Below are 23,747 nucleotides of genomic sequence, written 5' to 3' on the forward strand. Positions count from 1 at the left end.
GTGTACAGCAATAAAATTAAACTTATCCAATAAAACCCCTTAATGCGAAAAGCAGGCAAGTTTTAAAGTACGTGCATCGCGACGGCGGCGCACGGCGTCGGCAGTAAACGTCTGGCAGATATCCCGATAAAATTGGAGAGGACGAAGACGGATCCCTGGGAGCCTGAGCAGGGAGATTGGAAAGTGATCTCGTTTAGTTTTTCAGAGCTGAAGGGGTTGAGGAGGGGGCAAAGGGGGGTTGAAACTTGAATTTACGACCGGGATTGAAATCCTTTCGATGTGGGGGGAGGGGGTTTGTTGAATCTTGTTTGTATCGCGAGATTAAGGTTTACATGCATGTGCCTTGGGTCGTAAACATTTTCAGGTTTTCTCACGTGGATGGTTTTGAGCGTACGACGCTTGGATGAGTTCACTTTTGGTGATTCCTATTTAGGTTCCTGATCTGCCAGATGTTGCCAACTCAATATTATATGTCTTGATGAGGAGAGCTATCAGAAGAATCTAAAAAGTATCTGAACTGCTTTAATGTATTCAACTCAATTTTTTGAAATATCCTTGTTGTGCCTTCCTTTCCTATCATATATTTTGTTTTTTGTCTAAAACTATCCATTGATAACGGGTGTTTTTTTCGATGTATATAACTTTAAATTAGCACTACAGTTCAAGATGGTGACCGATTTGACAGCTGTCAAGTGATTTATTCTCAGTTTGGTTTGGCAATTCTTCATGAATAGAATCACGCCTGAACAACGCATGCAAATAGTGCAATTTCATTTCGAAAATAATGGTTCTGTGCGGAATACGTATCGCGCACAACGTCCATTTTATTTTGTTTAGCGATGAAGCGCACTTTTTTTTGGATGGCTACGTCATCAAACAAAACTGCCGCATTTGAATTGAAGCTAATCCTCAAGTGTATGTCGAAACACCGTTACATCCAGAAAAACTGACTGTTTGGTGCGCTTTATGGGCTGGTGGAATCATTGGTCCGTACTTCTTCAGAAACGATGATGGCCAGAACGTTACAGTCAATGGTGATCGGCATAGAGCCATGATTACTAACTTTTTCATTCCTGAATTGAACAACCATGATGTCCAGGAGCTGTGGTTCCAACAAGACGGCGCAACATGTCATACAGCTCGTGCCACAATCGATTTATTGAAGGACACGTTTGGTGACCGCCTAATTTCACGTTTTGGACCTGTGAATTGGCCTCCAAGATCTTGTGATTTAACACCGCTAGACTACTTTCTGTGGGGCTATGTAAAGTCATTGGTCTAAGCGGATAAGCCACAAACCCTTGACCTTTTGGAAGACAACATTCGCCGTGATATTGCCGATATACGGCCACAAATGTTGGAAAAAGTAATCGAAAATTGGACGTCCAGATTGGACTACATCCGAGCCAGCCGTGGCGGTCATATGACAGAAATCATATTCAAAATGTTATGCCACAAGATTATCTTGCGGATAAATAAAATTCATGTCAATCGAATAATCCATCGTTGTTTTATTGCAATTTAAAGTTCTATAGCTCTAAAAAAAACACCCTTTTTTTTTCATATCCACAATTTTATTATATCATAATGAATGTATCTATATTATATTAAGTGAAATATATTTATTTGAGTGATTTCCAATTAGATATGCAAATCTGATATTCGGAATCCGATATTTTTCCTAATTGTCGAATTTATAATAAGCAGAATATTCATTATTTTCTGTATCTACCTGCTGAAATGCAAGGTTTGGCTGCTTTTGCTCTCCTAGTGTCATCGGTTGTTTCACGTCGTTTGGCGAGCTTGAAGTTCGTTTTCTGAATTTCTGATATATTTAGGTATTTATTTCAATAAATTTTGAGTTAATTCGAAACGTTGATTCACTATGGGACATAAGAAGTGCGATCTTTGTGGAGAAACTCGCGAATTGAGTGAAATATCGTATTACTGATATGTTTTCGTTTCCGCGCGCTTCATGTCAAATTTGATAGTTCTTGTTGGGGACAAAATTTACTTACTGAAAATGACATAATATGCTCTCTTTATCAATGTTTATTACTCTGAGTACCATCACTATACAAAAACACTGTAGATATCTATATTAAATATCTTTCTCTGCCTTAAGGGTCCACACACAGAAGTCAAAATTTTTCAAATTTTCCACCAATTCCGTCGCAGCACCAGCCCATAGCTCGTTAAGTTATATCGTTAATAACCCCCTTTCTCCCCCTACGCAGACCCTTCACGTGAGGGGTTCGCACACCATGCCTCCTAGATCTCCGCACATGGGTATCGTTTATGTGCAGGACTCGGCCGGAAGGTTTTGCCCCAGCGTCGTGCCGTCATAATTGCTCAATAAACCTAATCCTGTAAGGGAGCATCGTTTAATTACTGTTTCCATTAAAATAACACAGTTCCAGCTCCGGAAATTAAATTTAAACTCCCCGATGTACACGTTACGGACCGCAACACAGTCTGAACGGGGCCTTATACGCGGAACGGACGGAATTCCTAATTAACATTTCTCGTATAGAGGGCGATTAAGTCGGTCGGTGTGCAGGGATGAAGTCCGCTCGATTTGGTGGGGGGGATAAATTTTGCTTTGACATTAGTGTTTACCTGAAAAAATTCAACATTTATGTGAAGCTTACAGAAACCAAAAGATCTTCATGCACACATTTCACTTTGAAATTCAAATTTAGTGAAATACAGCTGTAGAAGAATTTGCATGGTTGGTGCTCAATTTGCCTCTCCAAAACAGTTCGACTTCATTTTACTTTGCACGGTCAACATGATCGTGAGCAAGCAATTCATGAAGGTATTGATAGTTTCCGACAATCCTCAAGCCATTTACCAATCACTATTACATCCATTAAAATTGACTGTTTGTTGCGGTTTACTCTCTGGCGGCATCATCGGTTCTTATTTCTTTCGAAATGAAAAAGGAGCTGACTGATTTTTTGTTTCCAAAAGTATTTCAGCTGAACATCGACGACATTTGGTTCCACCAAGACTTGCCATTAGGGATTCACGGCTTGACTTAATTTCAAGTCAAGCTTGTAGTATAAAAGAACCGAAAATATCAACTTTTTTCAAATAGAAATATGAATTAAATCACTATAAATCATAGAACAATAAAAATTAATGAAAAAATAAAGTTTCTTAATATTGAGAAACCTTCAAGCTTTGTTTCATTTCATCATTTTCCATTCAGGATCTGAGACACATGAGGCATCTTATAGATTTGTCGCCTAACCTATTGCGGGTTCTTGTAACTGTAAGAGCAGCTCTGGAAAATTGTCTTTCAACAGGAGCTGAAGATGCTGGCGTTGATAAAAAATCCTTGGCCATTTTGACCGAGTTTGGAAAGATATTTCTGAAACATCCGAAATTCACCAAAAGATTCCATAGAAATGGGAGAAAACTACAAATAAAGTCACACTGGCGAATGCTACAGTCTCTCGGCGCTCGAGGAATCCCCTTATTTAGTCTAAGCGCGGACGAGATTGCAGGAATATATACCGTGCGACGCGAGCATATCAAGCACAAGTAATATCAAGTAGCTTGATATCAAGTCAAGCAATAAATATCTAAAATCAAGTCAAGTCAAGCTCAAGTATGTAATTTTTCACGAGCTTGATTTTCAAGTCAAGTAGTTGGTTAAAATGTCGAGCTACTTGGATTGAAGAATCCCTACTTGCCATACACCACGCTCAACCATCAATTTATATGCAAAATCAATTTGAAGACAATTTTATTTCCAGAAAGAGTTTCTGTTATAGTATATCTAGAGTCTAACGCTTAGCTATAGATGTCTCTTTGAAGTGGAAACCACGATCCGCTAAATACTGGGGTTTATTTGAAAAAATTGTTTGGCAATAAATTCACTGGCCCCAAAAAAAATTTCTGGAAACTTGGACAACCCTTGTATAATCGAAATTCAGCTTCCTCCAAGTGACTTTGGATATACTATAACAGGACTAAACCCTAAGTCGAAAGTCAACTAGCTTCTATTTGTAATTTGTTAATTGGCTGCAGCTGTGATCCGAACAACGGTTATTGTTATTTGCCATTTTAAGCCTACATGAAAACTGTCATAAGTGTTGTTGGTGTGGAAGCCAAGAGATGCCTTCATTTCCGATATACGTCTACCTTATATTACTAAGGCAATCCCGCGCGGAAGTGTTTTGAACGAAATATTATGCATCTCTAGCCAGTCTAAATGACGGTAGGTATACATGCAGACGCCGAGGTTCGTAAAATCGAAATTTGAATGAGTTAGCGTTTGTTACCTCAGCTTCGCGGTATATACACGTCTCTTCTTTCATTCATGACGAAACCGCGATCTTCATCGTGTTCTACACGAATTACCTACGTCTGTAACAGTCACTTAAGTTTATCGCATCGTTACGCGGAGTATGATCTCACGTTTATGGTTTGGACGAAGTATATCTCTTTTTCTATGCGAGTTTAATGCAAAACAGCTACCGGTTATGTGGGAACTATAGAATTTAACACCGGATGATCTTGGGAAGAAAGAGGTGCATATTTTGAATTATTATATTCATAATATACCATATTAAAAGTACGGTTGGAGGTAAGGTGGATCTTGGTGCAAGATCCACAATGAAATTTTTCAACGTGGGATTCTTGTAAAGGTTAAACTTTGAGAGTGAATGCCACTCTTCAAAATTCAACTCAGTACAGAGACAATGAATATTGGGTACCTTCATATTTGGTGCTTGTTTTGATATAACGTGAAACAATGACAAATATAGCGAACCTGATAAACTTAGCAATCATATTCGAGTTGAAATATAAGCACGTCCCTTTTTATAGACTCCAAAATACGTGGCGCAACTATACTATCAACAGAGCAGAGAGTTTTCGTTGCGCTATTAAAAATTTTCTTCGACCCTCGTTTATCTTTTTGAAACTGAGATGAGAGAAGGGAGATTCGAGCTTGTACAGAACTTACCCCTTATGGCCAGCACTAAATTAAGTTAGTTATGTTTATGGGGGTAGTGTTGGAGATATGTTTGCTGATATACTGCCGTTGTTTTCCAAGTTACCAGAGTGGAATAACCGAGGGAAGTTGTAAATTCTTGCTTATGAGATTTGTTCTGGATGTTGGAAGTTGTAGCTGGGAACTTTGAAGAGATGGACGGTGGGATGTGGTGTTCTATAGGAAGGGGCAGCATAACTCCTTTTTTTTTAAACTTGATAAAAAAAGAGATTTTGTTTGGATGAAGAAGAAGCCCTTCAATATAAATATGTCAGCAAAATTCTGTAAGCAAATACAAAAACAATGATTCCCCTTATACGGGGAGACATATTTTTTTTTCAGATATCTGTGCTCTTGTAACTTACGTAAAAATGTATGATGCCTCGTTTACATTTCTCCTGCTGATACTGAGATTGACCAACAAATGATTCATTATTTGAAATTAACATTTTTTTGTATTGCTCTTTCTTAAAACAATAAACATAATAAAGGGTGTTTTTTTCAGAGCTATAGAACTTTAAATTGCAATAAAACAACGATGGATTATTCGATTGACATGAATTTTATTTATCGGCAAGATAATCTTGTAGCATTACATTTTAGTTAAATATGATTTCTGGCATATGACCGCCACGGCTGGCTCGGATGAAGTCCAATCTGGACGTCCAATTTTCGATGACTTTTTCCAACATTTGTGGCCGTATATCAGCAATAACACGGCGAATGTTGTCTTCCAAATGGTCAAGGGTTTGTGGCTTATCCGCATAGACAAATGACTTTACATAGCCCCACAGCAAGTAGTCTAGCGGTGTTAAATCAAGATCTTGGAGGCCAATTCACAGGTCCAAAACGTGAAATTAGGCGGTCACCAAAGTGTCTTTCAATAAATCGATTGTGGCACGAGCTGTGTGACATGTTGCGCCGTCTTGTTGGAACCACAGCTCCTGGACATCATGGTTGTTCAATTCAGGAATGAAAAAGTTAGTAATCATGGCTCTTTACCGATCACCATTGACTGTAACGTTCTGGCCATCATCGTTTTTGAAGAAGTATGGACCAATGATTCCACCAGCCCATGAAGCGCACCAAACAGCCAGTTTTTCTGGATGTAACGGTGTTTCGACATACACTTGAGGATTTGCTTCACTCCAAATACGGCAGTTTTGTTTGTTGACGTGGCCATTCAACCAGAAGTGCGCTTCATCGCTAAACAAAATAAAATGGACGTGGTGCGCGATACGTATTTCGCACAGAACCATTATTTTCGAAATAAAATTGCACTATTCGCAAGCGTTATTCAGACGTGAGTCTATTCATGATGAATTGCCAAACCAAACTGAGAATCAATCACTTGACAGCTGTTAAATCAGTCGCCATCTTGAACAGTTATGCCTTATTAACTTAAAGTTATATACCTCGGAAAAAAACACCCGTTACCAGCCAGATTAACCTATCTGACAAGTGTGAAACACAACGTTTAAGGGTTATCTGCTGGATAAGGTATGGATAGCTTATCCGGGACTTTATCAGCAAGTAGTCCAACGAGGCATCTACCTAGCTAGCAGTTCTACCGTTAGGTAGTTTTGTGTTTGATTTCATCAAAATATATGAGAACCCAAATTGAGTTTCGTAAGTTTATTTTTGTTCCTTCTTTGCTCAAATTCATCATGCCTCTAAGATTCTGGCAAACACTCACGGAAACTGAGAAAATGAAAAAATCACCACTGGCAGCGAATAAAACAGTCGTTAGGACGACATGTAGGATGTGACTTATTCACCCCCTGACGATATTAAACCGCAGCCATCTCCGGAATGGGTCACGTCACCCCCTCCCCCTACCCCCACTCACATTCGTGATAAGACCCAGGACATTTTCCCGCTGATGAGTTTCAGGCAATAATGACTAAAACGTTCAAAGATCAACCCCCTCTGATGGTCGTTTTCCCTGGAAAGCAATCAACTCATTGCGTGATGTCATAAAGCAGGAACCCCATCACTCTGCCGGTGAGAGATGCAGTGGTGCCATCAGGGGGCTGAAGAAGCGTTGCCAACCTGACGAACTCCAGTGTGGTGGAGAGAATTGAGTGGGGAATTTAACGTTGCCATGTTGGTGTGTTTCAAGGGAGTAAATCATTATGATTTTAAGTCTATTCTTATGTTCGAAAAAATAGCATTAGATGAAGTTTCAGAAATATAGGGTGTTTATTTTCGAACTTTAAGTTGGCATTACTGTTCAAGATTTAACAGCTGTCAAGTCTCAGTTTGGTTTGGAAATTCATCATGAATAGACTCACGCCTGAACAACGCTTGCAAATAGTGCAATTTTATTTCGACAATAATGGTTCTGTGCGGAATACGTATCGCACACTACGTCCATTTTATTTTGTTTAGCGATGAAGCGCACTTCTGGTTGAATGGCTACATCAACAAACAAAACTGCCGCATTTGGAGTGAAGCTAATCCTCAAGTGTATGTCGAAACACCGTTACATCCAGAAAAACTGACTGTTTGGTGCGCTTTATGGGCTGGTGGAATCATTGGTCCGTACTTCTTCAAAAACGATGATGGCCAGAACGTTACAATGGTGATCGGTATAGTGCCATGATTACTAACTTTTTCATTCCTGAATTGAACAACCATGATGTCCAGGAGCTGTGGTTCCAACAAATCGGCGCAACATGTCACACAGCTCGTGCCACAATCTATTTATTGAAAGACACGTTTGGTGACCGCCTAATTTCACGTGTTGGACCTGTGAATTGGCCTCCAAGATCTTGTGATTTAACACCGCTAGACTACTTTCTGTGGGGCTATGTAAAGACATTGGTCTATGCGGATAAGCCACAAACCTTTGACCATTTGGAAGACAAAATTCGCCGTGTTATTGCCGATATACGGCCACAAATGTTGGAAAAAGTAATCGAAAATTGGACGTCCAGATTGGACTACATCCGAGCCAGCGGTGGCGGTCATAGCCTGAAATCATATTTTAAATGTAATGCCACAAGATTATCTTGCGGATAAATAAAATTCATGTCAATAGAATAATCTATCGTTGTTTTATTGCAATTTAAAGTTCTATAGCTCTAAAAAAAACACCCTCTATATGCGTCGTCAACTTTTGGTGAAAAGGAAGGATAGAATGATTTTTTTTGGATGAAAAAGAAGCCTTTCAATTGGTATAAATATGTCAGCTTATTTTATAATCGAATAATCAAACCAATCACAACACCTGTACGGGGAGACAGAGTTTTTGCTGATGTTTTTATATAGGTTCTCCTTATACGTTGAAAGGTTCTTTTGCTAATACTGAGATTTATCGACACATGATTCATTGTTTGAAATTAATAATGTTTTATATAATTCTTTTTCACAAGGAATTCCATGATGAATTCTTGGGTTCTTTGAATGATGAAAATTGATGGAATTGCCCTGCAGAACATGGTATAATTGACCAGTAAAACTAGTTATACACATTCATATTCTCTCTACGTTATATTGTCACTTTGTCATTTCACTTTCTTTTCATCATTTATTACCCTATTGATATTCCAATTGGACTCACACGTGTTGCGTCCCTACAACACCTATTTGTCTAAATAAATGTAAACTTCAGGGACATGCCGAGGGTTGCCTGAAACGTTACCTTTTCTCTACACCCTTCAGTCCAGAAAGCACGCAACGCTTAGGACCAAGGGACGTCCTCTCATGCATTTTTTATAATAATTTTATTTCGTCAACAAAGTACAAGACCCCTGCCAAAGGACGGACAAATTTCATTATAAAGTTCCCTTATTTATGTCGGGAACGCACAGTAGCTCTTGATGTTGTCCCCCGATAGAGAAACGGGGGTCTATTTTGATTCTCTTATCTGAGAATGCCCTTTTTACTGCCCCAACTTTATGATGGAATCCATCTAGACCAGTTTGTCCTCCGTTGGCCATGACGCGATAAGCAACTGTGGCGTTTGGTTAGACGATATATGAGCGTTCGAGAGTGGGGCTCGAAATTTTTCAAATATACAGGGTGTTTCCTTACTACGGTACGAAATCTCAGGAGGGGATTTGTTAGGTCGTTTCAAGATAAAATTCTTATGAACATAGTATGTCCGGAGTTACTTCGTTTCTGAGATTAGAATTCGAAAAAAATTTCATAATTCATAAATATTCCACAACCGATTTGGTTGGAATTTTATACAGTAACTTTACCCACCAGCAAAATTAAGGGGACTGTCAAATTCTCAACGAAGTTTGTATTTTATATTCTATTGACCCGATATTGGCCGATTTTAGCAATTATTTTCACGAATTGTTGCCTGATTCCTCGGGAATATAATTCTTCAAATGCAGTCCTAAATTACTTTGATTTTTGTTATACACCAATTCAATTTTAACAAAAAATATTTCGAATGCAAAGTCAAATCTTCCTACAGAAGAGGTATTCAAAAGTTAGAGAAGCGCAAAAGTATAACTATTAAAGATAACAAGCCAATTGAAAAGTCCCCGGTCTACCATAGTAAAACACATTTTTCGGCAAAATTCGATTTTATTATTCAACATAGTTGCCTTCGAGGGCGGTACAGCGATTATAGCGATCTTCCAACTTTTCGATACCATTTTTGTAGTACGATTTGTCTTTCGCATCAAAATAGGCCTCAGTTTCGGCGTTTACTTCTTCATTGGAGCTAAATTTCTTGCCTGCAAGCATTCTTTTGAGGTCTGAGAACAGGAAAAAATTTCGCTGGGGGCCAGATCTAGCTAATACAGTGGATGCAGAAGCAATTCGAATCCATTCAATTCGAATCCATGCAATTTTGCCATTGTTTTCATTGATTTGTGACGTTTTTTGACAATTTCATCCTTCAAACGATTTAATAACGCTATATAATAATCGCTGATGATGGTCTGGCCTTTTTGGAGGTCATCAATGAATATTATACCTTTCGCATCCCAGAATACTAATGCCATAACTTTGCCTGCTGACAGTTGTGTTTTTCGGTTCATTCGGTCCTTATTGCACAATATACTATTTCCTACAACTGCACAAATTTCAATAATTCAAGTAATGGACTTGATTCAAATCAAAATGGCCTTCGTTGACAGTATGTGCTAATTTATTGCGTTTCCATAGAAACGACTCAAAAGCCCAATTTTTTTTTTTTTTTTGGTCTACCAAGCGAGGTGTGGTCAAAGTGCCGTGGGGAATGATATTTCCCACAGTATGAGTAATATTTAGTTTTGGAATTGAGTAAGCTGTGAAGAATACGCTACTTTCCATAGTAGTTGTAGGAAAATTCTTTTTTTTTTCATCATTTTTCAAATAACAAAAGTAGCTACACTCACAACGCATTATCTCACAAACTAATGGTCGGACTGCTGTCAAATTTCGACACGTATCGTTTGAAGGTTGGTACTAACTAAAAATCATATGGATTTAATACTAGCATCAGACCGGGGACCAAGCGAGGTGTGGTCAAAGTGCCGTGGGGAATGATATTTCCCACAGTATGAGTAATATTTAGTTTTGGAATTGAGTAAGCTGTGAAGAATACGCTACTTTCCATAGTAGTTGTAGGAAAATTCTTTTTTTTTTCATCATTTTTCAAATAACAAAAGTAGCTACACTCACAACGCATTATCTCACAAACTAATGGTCGGACTGCTGTCAAATTTCGACACGTATCGTTTGAAGGTTGGTACTAACTAAAAATCATATGGATTTAATACTAGCATCAGACCGGGGACTTTTCAATTGGCCTAATAGTCAGATGTTAAATTAAGATGTACCGATAAATCTTTCCGTTATAATCGCAGCCTCTTCGGTCTATCAAGGGCGTCGACTCGACGCACCAACGGCGCCAATCCTATTATTCAAACATCGGTACAATGATACAAAATCGTAGAGCAGCCCCAGGATTTATTTAATACCGACAATAAAACTGGGGTTATTAATGTATTAAAAGGTTCAACCGTAAAATGGCGTTTTCTCGCGTCCCTGTTTGTTTGTTTGTACTATTCTCGGTCCTGAGGTTTCAGTCGTAAATCAGAGAGTCCCAGATTTCCTCTCTGGTAAGTGACAGTGGTTGTCGTCGTTCCGATCTTATATTGTCTTCGAATCAACGACTGGTGTCGACGATTGAAGTTATTTTCTATGGCCGATGACCCAAAAACGTATTTCTAACGATAAATTCTGGATACGGAAATGTTTGATTATTCTATAAAATTCCACTGATTGTAAACTTCCAGAAATTGTTTAATTATCGGCAGCAATAGCTTATATCTACACTGAACAAAAAGTGTTCATAAATACATTGAAAAAGTTCATTGTATTGATGAATTAAGTCATCATGTTTCAACCGATGGACAAAAATGTTGATACAATGAAAAGTGGTTCATCATTTTGATGAATTGTTCTCATTGAATCAAGGAACAACTTTTATTATATCAATGAACTGTTCATTATTATAATATTCGGTTCTTTATTGGATCGGTTGTACTTTGTATCAATTAGATATGTATTACATACTGTTCGACTTTATACATCTAATGAACATAGTTCTTCTATCCAATGAACATTTCATCGAATCAATGAACACTCAACATAAAGCCATTGCTTTGCTTTGCACATTTTCTCCATCAAAAAACAGTGGTTTATCAAATACACGAAATTCTTTCTGATTCATTTTAACGATAAATGAAGCGTCACTCAACCTTCAATAATATCGATACAGACTTGACTCCTAAATATTGACAGGCATAATATAAATTGAAAATGGTTGGTTATAACACGAAAAAAAGGTTATTGAGTGACTTGGTAGCAAACTCAATAAAGATATTCAGTTTAATTATAAGGTGTGTGAATAAGTCTTTCCCGTTTTTTTTCAAATTTTGAGCCTTTATTGTGAAAAAATGGTTACAAATGAGTTATTGAAAGTATTGGCCATCGCTAGCTACAACTTTTCCCCATCTTTCTGGCAACATACGAATCCCGTTGCGAAAAAATTCGACCGGTTTGGCCTCTATCCAGTCATCCACCCATTTTTTGGCTTCCTCGTAGGAATGGAAGTGCTGGTCAGCCAGGCCATGCGTCATCGATCTGAAGAGATGGTAATCAGACGGAGCAATGTCTGGACTATACGGCGGGTGGGGTAGGACTTCCCATTTGAGCGTTTCTAAGTATGTTTTCACCGGCTGTGCAACATTTGGACGAGCATTGTCATGTTGCAAAATAACTTTGTCGTGCCTGTCGGAGTATTGTGGCCGTTTTTCTCGCAGTGCGCGGCTCAAACGCATCAATTGTCGTCGATAGACCTCGCCTGTGATCCTTTCATTCGGTTTCAGAAGCTCATAGTAAACCACATCTAGCTGGTCCCACCATATACAGAGCATGAGCTTGGCGCCATGAATATTTGGCTTGGCCGTCGATGATGATGCATGGCCGGGTAGTCCCCATGATTTTCTTCGCTTCTGATTATCGTAACGGATCCACTTTTCATCGCCAGTCACGATACGATGCAGAAAACCCTTTCTTTTATGTCGCTGAAGCAGCTGTTCGCAAGTGAAAAAACGCCGTTCGACGTCTCTCAGCTTCAGTTCGTACGGCACCCAATTTCCTTGCTTTTGGATCATTCCCATGGCTTTCAAACGCTTGGAAATGGTTGTTCGGTCAACTCCCAATGCTTCAGCAAGTTCTTCTTGCGTTTGACACGAATCTTCATCAAGCAAAGTCGCCAATTCTTGATCTTCAAAGATTTGCGGCCGCCCGGAACGCTCCTTGTCTTCCACGTCGAAATCGCCACTTTTGAAGCGTCGAAACCATCCGCGAACACTTGAATCATCGACACAACCTTCTCCATAAGCTTCCTGAAGCAACCGATGCGCCTCGGCAGCAGATTTCTTCAAATTGAACCAATAAAGTTAAACTTCCCGCAAATGACGTCGACTCGGCTCAAATTTCGACATTTTCACGATTTCAAAAATTTATGATGCGAAAAAATTTCAACTAATGTGTTAGTGTGGAATTGTTGACAGATGAATAAGCTTTGATTATGACATATGTAACCATTAAATACTCGCACAGTATTGGTGGCGCCATCTCTTACAAAAAACGGGAAAGACTTATTCACACACCTTATAAGATTATTTGGAGTTAGATATCCACCTATAATAACATATCGCGGTGTTGCGAAAAATAAGCTTTCACTCACTTAATTAGGGCTAGCTATCTTATTTATGTTCGCGTTTTAAATCGCCACACCATCTGTTGGCTTGGAACTTCGGGAATCATTTTAATACAGTCCGTACTGTATAACAGCCGTACCTGGAATCATCTAATTAAGCGGATATCGTCGTGTGGGGTTTGTTATTTGAGGAATTTAATTAAGAATAACGACTGCTTTTACGGGTACGAGATACCGGTCTTTATCGGTCTTTTTCGGCGATAAGCCGTTGCCACCATATTTTTCGAATAATTAAGGTGGGACCGAATCATGGATCCTCCTTTTTTTAATCTGGAGAAAACGATATTTTATAATTTTCGGAATGAACAGGAGAAACAATGGAGATTTGAAGTTATTATTTGTTATCTTCAGAAGAAAGCATGGTTGTTATTCAACGTTGGGGGTTTTTATTGCGACTGCCTCCGAAATGAGGTTTTGAGCATGAAAACTCGTTTTGAAAATGGTATTTTGTAAACGCCTTATGGAAGCATCATTCTGATAACCAAAAATATCCCCTTCTGTAGAAACGAAGGTGCATAGAAATTCCCTTTTTATTATGATAATCACTTCTATTTTTTATTTTAGTAGTTTCTTCAACAAAAGCATCTCAAAGAGGAAAAAAGACATCAAGTAAAGCCGAAAGAAAGTGTTAGGTACATGACTTATAAATGGGAAAAGTAGTAAATAATTCAAATCAAGTTTGAGACTTAGTTGCCTCAATCTATTAGTGATATAGATATAGGGATTCACGTCTTGGCTTGATTTTCAAGCTACTTGGCTTGAGCTTGACTTGATTTTAAGTCAAGCTCAAGTCAAGTAGTCGTTTTCAATATCAATTCAAGTCAAGTATTCATTTATCAAGTAGGTACTTGAATCATAGCAAGCTACTTGGTTTTTAGCAGTTTTATTGTGTAGTGTCACATCAATAAAAAAATGATGCAATGAGGCGGAACCTTGCAAAACAAACTTTCATTTAATAAACTTATATAAAGAATCGAAAGTATCAACTTTTTTGAAACAGAAATATGAATTAAATCACTATGAATCATAACAAAATGAAAAATAATGAAAAAATAAATTTTCCCAATATTGAGAAAGTGACGCTGTCGAATGCTTCAGTCTCTCGGAGCTCGAGGAATCCCCTTATTTAGTCTAAGCGCACACGAGATTGCAGAAATATATACCGTGCGACGCGTGCATGTCAAGCTCAAGTAATATCAAGTAGCTTCATATCAAGTCAAGCAATAAATATCTGAAGTCAAGTCAAGCTCAAGTATGTTCTTTTTCACGAGCTTGATTTTCGAGTCATATAGTTAAAATTCTGGTAAAAAAATTAAGTTTCCTCCGAATTTCAATACTACAAGATTCAAAAAGTATCTGAATCTCAGTTAGACTCATAGTTCACATTCTCACTGGCTTCCTGAAAGTATACTGCCATCTTAATAAGTACCTGAAGAGAATATCAGTTTATCAAAAACTGACAAGTGCAGATTCTGTGTGGAGATGAAAATGCTGCTGATCTTCTTATCACAGAATATCTCGCCATCGCAAGCCTACGCAAAAGAATGCTTTGGACTAGAAGAGTAGTAGGAGTGAAGATGTGACCTTTTTGATGCCATCCCAAATAAGAACTCTGGAACTGGAGGGCGAGCAATGGTGAAATGGACAGTGGTAAGAAGAGTTCAGACGAAGTTTGACAGATGACAGTTGTTCGCATTCTGAAGAGTTTTTTTAACATAGGTCCGATTCCTTTCACAGTAATCTCTAAATCGTATCAATTGTAACTTCTACACTTATTCCGAATATTTCCCTCCTGTCAAAAATTCTATGTATCTGGAGAACAATTATCGAAAATTACAGCGATAATTGCATTGTAGGAAGCGAAACTGCACTGCGATAATTGTTCTGTTCATAGATGCATAGTTTCTATGCATCTTACACAGTTCGAATCTATGGCAATTCCATTCTACATCAGTTTGACAAGTGATGTAATAGTTTATTCGGGAAATATTCCCCCGAATTACACTCGTGCATCAAAATGACCGGATAATTTCGCATTCCAGCGTGTTTTCTTTGAAAAACTGCATTCGGTCATTTTCATTTTTGGAGAAAGAGCCCGACACCGAAGGTGGAGGGCTGAAAATGAACTCATGCAGTTTTTATGACAACACGCTGTCATGCTAAATTATCGGTAATTTTGATGCACTTGTGCCATTACTTATGATAATTTGACGTAACCTCAATTTGGACTGACGTACGTACCTACATTATACCGAAGAAACAACGAACATTCCGGTCGATATAGAAAAACAGACCAGATAAAAACCGATAAGAGAAACCTGTCGATTGTTTACCTACCCGGTATCGAAAAGCGACCCGCCCATATTCGGAACAATGATTTCCCTTATCGCAATGAGTGTGGAAAGTCGTAAAATCCTTGGAGAGCGTGGGCGACAGACACAGGGAATATAGAGCGTTTTTTAAGACGCATTTCGAGTGAGCCGGGTTTATTGGCCGAACAAGGGCGTAAAATGCATATCGTACTACTTTCTTTCGACGTCGGTATGTCGTGGATACGTCGAGGGGACAGGTCCTTGTTCTGGGCTGCGAATGAGTTTTTTTTTTACGACTCTAACAAAGGGTCCGGACGTAGGATATATATGGAAATGAGATCGATGGGATAGTTCTTGGTTGGACGTGAGAAGAGGTTCGATTGCTTTGAGGCTTTCTCGAAATACTAGACATGTTACTGAACGTGTATTCGATGCTGCCTCTAGAATATAGGTACACTGCGCAAAAAAATTAACGCACATTATGGAAATCTCAAATTTATTCTACAACTGAAGGTGTTCTCAATGATAATTATTTTTATCAGAATTATACATGCATATGTTATCCACTTTCAACGTTTTTCTTCAATACAGATGTTTTATCCCAGCAGGAATAAAAAAAGGTGAGATTATCAGATGTTGAATGTATTGGCTCCATTCTGAAATCAGTTGTTCTCGATCAATTCTAGTGATCAATAGTTTATCTTTCATTTGATTTTCTACACTCGATCGCTATGCAACGCGAAACACGCAATTTGACCCAAGAGGAATGTGCCCAAGCGGTAGTTTTGGGAGAAGAAGGGTGGATATACACAAGAATTGCAGAAAGGTTTGGAGTTTCCCATACAAGTGTCTCCAGAATGTTGCAGCGATTCAGGAAGACAGGTATGAATGTCCGAAGATCAGGACAGGGTAGACCACGGGTAACAACTGCAATTCAAGAACGTTATTTGAGAGTTTATTATTGTCTGAGTGCTAATTTGCACCCCATGAGTTTGCTCAAGCTGATTTTGAAAGAGGCGAGTGGTTGCAAACCGTTGTCTCAACGAAGAAACTCTCAAGTAACGTTCTTGAATGGCAGTTGTTACCCGTGGTCTACCCTGTCCTGGTCTTCGGACATTCATACCTGTCTCCCTGAATCGCTGCTACATTCTGGACACACTTGTATGGGAAACTCCAAACCTTTCTGCAATTCTTGTGTATGTCCACCCTTTCTCTCGCAAAACTACCGCTTGGGCACATTCCTCTTGGGTCAAATTGCGTGTTTAGCGTTGCATAGCGATCGAGTGTAGAAAATCAAACGAAAGAAAAACTATTGATCACTAGAATTGATCGAGAACAACTGATTTCAGAATGGAGCCAATACATTCAAAATCTGATGTCATCTTTTTTATTCCTGCTGGGAAAAAACATCTGTATTGAAGAAAAACGTTGAAAGTGGATAACATATGCATGCATAATTCTGATAAAAATAATTATCATTGAGAACACCTTCAGTTGTAGAATAAATTTGAGATTTCCATAATGTGCAATAATTCTTTTGCGCAGTGTAGTAGACATGTTGCCGAACGTGTATTCGATGCTGCCTCTAGAATATATTTTGAATGAGTTAGAGTAAAGCCTTCAAATTCTTTTGAGGAAGACGGGAATTGAAATGTAGAGAAGCCCAGAAGTGTTATTCAGTGGTCAATCGCTTGTATTTTTCGTTCATTGTTTTCCATAACAAACCTTCATTTCGTCATGCCACTTTTTCTTCAGCTAACATTTGAACTGCATGAAATAAGAATGTATACAAACATTGGAAAAGAGTGTCGAATGCGTTGAATTTATCTAAGGGGAATGGTTATTCGAAAGGAATTTTCTTCAACACCCTATAGCTGCAAATTCGTGTAGGTACCCATAACTGTAATAATCATTAAAAATTTTAATCAGGACTTTAATTTTCATCGAATGGATGCTGCATTTCCGGATCAGTTAATTCATAGAACTCAAGATAGAGAAGGTTAAGCAATAAGATCGCCAACCTCAACTAGAGAAGGCACATAGATGGATGGATGGTTCAGTTTGAAGTCGGCATTACGAAGATATCTAAGCAATTGACTATTCCCAAGAGAACCAAGTCTTTCGCACCACAAGAGCATCAACACCTTTCATGTCGAAAAAATATTTTAAGTGGATCGACTACTTATAGGTCACCTGCCATGAATGTAAAGGGTTTCCAATAGGAATTATACAGTTTGACATGGCAACAATTTGTATAATTTGCCTTCTATTTTCTGTCTTTCGTGCTCAGTAGATTTTGCTATTTAATCACGGAAAGAACGACAACAAGAGTTGAAAGCTGGTATGCTGACTTAAAACGTGGTCGAAGAGCCACCAGAGATGCTAAATGCTCTGGTCGCCCAAATGCAGCATTTGTTTTGAGGACATCAAAAAAGTCCCCCCAAATGGTTTTGAGTGATCGTAATTTGATGTTGCGTGAGATAACATCAGTGAAAGTGAAGATATCACTATTTTGCGTGAAGATTTGTCCCTGAGAAAGGTTTATTGGAAAAGGGTGCTGATCGAAAGCAAAAACCCATCGTTGCGTCGATCTGTGACACTGGACGAAACATGGTTTCATCACTCCTGGGTCAAAGAGAGCTATAGCCTATAGCTAAGTGGAAGACAGTTGGCTGTAGCGTCCAAAGCAACTGAAGTCTCCAACATCAGCTATCAAGGTTATGAAATGAACAGTAAATATTACATGACATCATTAGATCAATTGAGTGCAGAAATGAAGAACAAACGTCTTCAAATGCAAAAGAAAAAATATCTCTTCAACCAAGATGATGCTCCTTTTCACAAATCTACGAAAATCATGATCGAATTGAACGAAATCGAATCCAACTGCTTGACAACCCAGGTTATTCACCAGATCTGGCCGTCAGTCATTACTGGCTTTTTGCAGATCTAAAAAAAATGCTCCAGAGAAAGATCTATGCCTCTGATGAAGAACCTGATCTGACTGATATGGTGTTTGGTGTTAATATCAATTATCAACCAGGTTTTTAGATGAGCACAGGATAGTAGAAATGGTAGCTACTGATCAGAAATAAGCTTTGATAGTCTTTATAGTTGCTGCATAATAGAACAACTTTCTACTTTTCATTTTGTCAGCAAGCATTGCTCGACTCATATTGTTTTTGCTAGGATCTGTCCAACAAACCACTTTGCAACGATTCAGAATATTTTTCGTGCAACGTATTTTATTTAAAAAGTGGCAGTTTGGTGCCACAGACGTTTCATCTTCCGCTCCACACCAATCGTTTGGACCATTTAAGATACATTGTAGCCATTCAATCACTCCACCGGCCATGACCTTTGCAGCTCTCGCGCAGCATCCTCAATCTAACCAGCTGCAAAAGGCGAATCTTCCACCAACACACCTACAAACCAGCGCGCAAAGAACCCAAGCTATCCCCAAGCAACACAACCCGCGATATTTATAAACTGCCTGATGCAGTGTCTGAGCCAGCTCCGAGACCCGACTTTTTAAACCAGTTCTACCAACCTACCGAGCGACCGTCGTCTCGTTTGGCATTGGACGAGAGTTGGACCCGCACACCGCCAAGACTGATCCACCGAGCTCTGTCTTTGTCTAGCGCGCTGGCGACTCAATCTTCCGTCCTTTTCCAACGCAGCAGTGGCCATGTTGTGTGCAGTACGCGATATTTCCACGGCGAGCTCGCGTAGTCCTTAAATAATCTAACCTATACGCAACCGTATGGTCGAAATGTCTCCTAAGTCGGTCTGCTCACCGTACTGTGGATAATTGTGCGTTAAGTTTCGACTTGGTGACCGACGGTGCAACATTGTGAGGACGTTGTGAAATCGAGACTCACGCAAGGCGTAAAAAAAGTGCGCGAAAGCTGACCCAAGGTAGAGATAGATAGGGGTGAAGTGACAAGCCGGATCCAAGTAAGTCCATTGTCGTTTTTGACAGTTGCGCATGTCAGGGTTAGGTGTTGCTTATCGGGACGTGTTTATATTGATGGTTTTATTGCGGAGGAGTGTTTTGTTCTTTTATGGGATGTTTATTGGGTCTCTGAAAGAGGTGTTTGGGGGGTTGTTTTTTTTTGTCGATTGGGAATTGAGTTCTGGAGGTTCGGCGCTTTTTTTGTTTTGATCGTATATTGGATCTGTTTGTCAGAAGAATAGATGAAATTTTTCATTGCGGTCGTCAGAAGTGTGAACTCAAGATGAAGAGGATCATTGGTTCAACCAATATGTACAATACTGAAGCTTTAAAATAAGTCAAGAGCAGATATTAAACATTTAATCGTGAAATATTGAAAGTTCTTGTTTGGAATACAAGAATCAATTGGAAAACACTGCAATTCTTAGGCAGTAGGATAGATTTAAAGGAGAGAATATTATTTCCCCTTATTCATCAAAATGTTTGAACTCATTTTGAGAGGAATCTATTACCCAATCAATACTAAAATAGCGAATGAAAATACATTACATTTTTTCATTCGAATAACTAGATATAGGTACACCTTGGATACACCGAAAAAAATGTGTTCGTTGTATTAAAGAATGGCATCAATCATCAACATGATTTCATTGTTGCAATGTACTTTTTCATTAACATAATCAGATCAATAATGATATTACATTCTTCAACTTATAACCCTATCCATTTATATTATGAATCCATTTTCATCAATATTTCGATTCTGAAACTGATATTGAAAGCTACTATATTTTTCCAGCATACATTAGAATCATGCTTAGCGATTCATCAAGCCAAGTAGCTTAACATTACAACCAACTATATGTATACTTGACTTGAAAATCAAGCTCGTGAAGAATTATATACTAGAGCTTGATTCCACTTGATTTTAGATATTTATTGCTTGACTCGATATCAAGCTACTTGATATTACTTGAGCTTAATATGCACGCGTCGCACGGCATATATTTCTGCAAACTCGTGCGTACTTAGACTAAATAAGTGAATCCCTTCAGCGCCGAGAGACTGAAGCATTCGCCAGTGTGACTTTACTAGTAGTTTTCTCACATTTCTATGAAATCTGTTGGAAGATTTTGGTAGTTTCTGAAATATCTTTCTAAACTTGGCCAAAATAGCCATGGATTTTTCATTAACGCCAGTATCTTCAGCTTCTGTTGAAAGACAATTCTCCAGAGCTGCTCTTACAGTTACGAAAACCCGCAATAGGTTAGGCGACAAATCTATAAGATGCCTCATATGTCTTAGATCCTGGATGGAAAATTATGATATCAAACAAAGCCTGGAGGTTTCCCGATATTAAGAATTTTTTTTTTATTTTGTTATGATTTATAGTGATTTAATTTATGTTTCTATTTCAAAAAAGTTTATATTTACGGTTCTTTCATACAATAAGTTTGATAAATAAAAGTGTTTTTTGCAAGGTTTCTTTTCATTTCATCATTTATTTATTGAAGTAATAAAAAACAAAAAGACTTTGAATTTAATAAAAAAAAAGACGTTCATTCCTGAAGAAGCACCGACCAAATAGCCCTTCGAAACGCGAAAGGGCAATACCGCGTCAACTTGCCGAGTTGACGAACGACCTCACCGACCAATTCCCGCAGTTTCATTATCATACAAACTATTTCCTGCTGGATTTATTTTCGTAACTGCTCCAGTAATATACGACGCAGGAATCTCACAATTTGAGCAAAGGAGGGGGGGGGCATGAAGAATTACGATGATTTACTTACGGCACGAAATCCAACCGTTCTAATTCCGAGCGTTGCACGGTTAACCTATTTCTACAAATCGACTGTCCCAATCGACCGAAGAAAAGCTACATTCCACCGATTTTTTGTGCGAACCGAAAATGTAGATTTCTTCTTCTTCTTCTTGCTTATATGAGCTGGTAGTTCATAAAGGTAGGCGTTTGCCTGTTAATAATTAGGTCAGGCCAGCAACCTACCGGTGGAAATTTCATATGCTCACAGACTTAAACAAGCCTCGGAAAATGTAGATTTAACATTGCTTATTTTCTTTTATCGGATCTGAACTAGCTCGAAGTTTCAGGTCCACCTGAAAATGTGGCCTACCGGCAGATCCGGCGATTCGAACTGCCTATTTGTTAATATAAAGTCTTTCTAGAATAAACTCATCCTACAACGATCGTCAGGCCCAGATCTTCAGTCTGGATCGAACGTTCGCTTCATACACGTTGTGAAGAGAGACCGAGTTGACTTCAAAGACGTTCTGAGTTTATGTGTTAGAATTGAGTCATCCAGCAACAAAAATTGAGTTTATGACGGGATTCCTCTATAAACATATGAATTTTCCGTGCCTACACTAATAAAACATTTGTTCATTCATATAAAAGAAAGTCAATGATCAACTTGATTTGTATGATACAACGTATTTCATCAATATAATAAAATGTAACTCCTTAACGTATACCCCATAGAGTAATAAACATAGATAGAAGAAGTATACGCCATTTTCACATGTCCCCAACATGGTAAGATTACGTTGTCGGATTGTGATATATTTTCAAATCAACAATTTTACTATATCATTATGAATGTATATTTTATTGAACGAAATATATTTATTTGAGTGATTACTGATTGAATATGCAAATTTGAAATCCGATATTCTTCCTAATTGTCGAATTTATAATAAGCAGAATATTTATTATTTTCTGTATCTACCTGCTGAAATCCAAGATTTGGCAACTTTTGCTCTCCTAATGTCATCGGTTGTTTCACGTCGTTTGGAGCAATTGAAGTTAGTTTTCTGAATTTCTGATATATTTAGATATTTATTTCAATATATTTTGAGTTGATATGAAACGTTGATTCACTATGGGACATAAGAAGTGCGTTCTTTGTGGAGAAACTCGCGAATTGAGTAAAACATCGTATCACTAATATGTTTTCATTTCCGCGCGCTTCATGTCAAATTTGATGGTTAATGTTGGGGACAAAATTAGCTTACTAAAATGACATATGCTCACTCTATCTAGGTATGTTCATTACTCTGAGCTCTGAATTTATATATCAATGAATACTGTAACAATTTGTGTAAAATGAATGAAATTCTTATTTGAATTTGAACTGAGCAGCCACGTGGTGGTGTTCCCTCTCAACGAAAAAAACGTAACCGCTTCCTTCATCCCTTTTAAAACCTCTTACCCCCACCCAAATCGATCGGTCAGTCCATGCCACCCCACCGGAAAAAAACCCCCAAGAATCCTCCCCAACCCCCTCTGCCTCCCCCCCAAGCACGAGGCCATTCCTCACGGTCCACGGGACACGCTACAACGAGAAAACGAATTCAAATCCGACAAATCCCCGCTACGGATGGAACGGAACGCCTGGATCCAATAAAAATTCCCGATTTTATTGTTCCCGGACCCGCCGAAAGTCCGGGATCCGGAAAATTCCCGAATAGGAAACGGATACGGGACGTTGGGCAAACGCAGGGGGCCACGAAGCGGAAGGTTCGATATCGGAGGCCGTAAAAACCAAGGGTTTTAAGTTGGGATAACGTGGATGCCGGTTTTGTTCGCCATTTCGCATAAAGGTCTATTCCTCAGAGTAATAACCATAGATAGAGGAGGCATATGTTATTTTCAGTAAGCAAATTTTGTCCCAAACATGATCTGTCAAATTTGACATGAAGCGCGCGAAACGAAAACATATCAGTGATACCATATTTCACTTAATTCGCGAGTTTCTCCACAAAGAACGCGCTGCCTATGTCCCATAGTGAATCAACGTTTCATATTAACTTGAAATATATTGAAATAAATACCTAAATATATCAGAAATTCAGAAAACAAACTTCAAGCGCGCTAAACAACGTGAAACAACCGATGACACTAGGGGAGCCAAAGTTGGAACCTTTGATTTTAGCAGGTAGATACAGAAAATAATAACTATTCCTTCAACTTCCGATTACAGCGATATATTCTAACAACACCAATAATAATTTTGAGGTAATAGTTTGACATGCCAAAGCAAGTCAGAACACCACGAGAATAGCGCTCGATATAGTATTAAGTGGACCCTGTGTTTGTATCACTGGAGCTATGAGAACTAGTCCAACTAGAGTATAGATAGAATATTGGAGATCATAACACATCTCACACCTCTTCATCTTGTGATAGATAACTTTAGCCATGTGGCCATTCTAAGA

The 23,747-nt window shown here is 38.6% G+C and overlaps 1 protein-coding gene across 1 annotated transcript in view; it reads left to right on the top strand.

Annotated features, from left to right (window-relative positions):
- The first annotated feature begins 19,343 nt into the window (after positions 1 to 19,343).
- LOC123685246 (homeobox protein abdominal-B) overlaps positions 19,344 to 23,747 on the top strand; it is a 135,290-nt gene continuing 130,886 nt past the window's right edge. The window contains exon 1 of the mRNA XM_045624896.1: positions 19,344 to 19,513. The gene's annotated coding sequence lies outside the window, so the exon portion shown is untranslated. The remainder of the gene's footprint in view (positions 19,514 to 23,747) is intronic.

The sequence above is a fragment of the Harmonia axyridis genome, chromosome 1 (assembly GCF_914767665.1).
Source record: "Harmonia axyridis chromosome 1, icHarAxyr1.1, whole genome shotgun sequence".
NCBI classification, from domain to species: domain Eukaryota; kingdom Metazoa; phylum Arthropoda; class Insecta; order Coleoptera; family Coccinellidae; genus Harmonia; species Harmonia axyridis.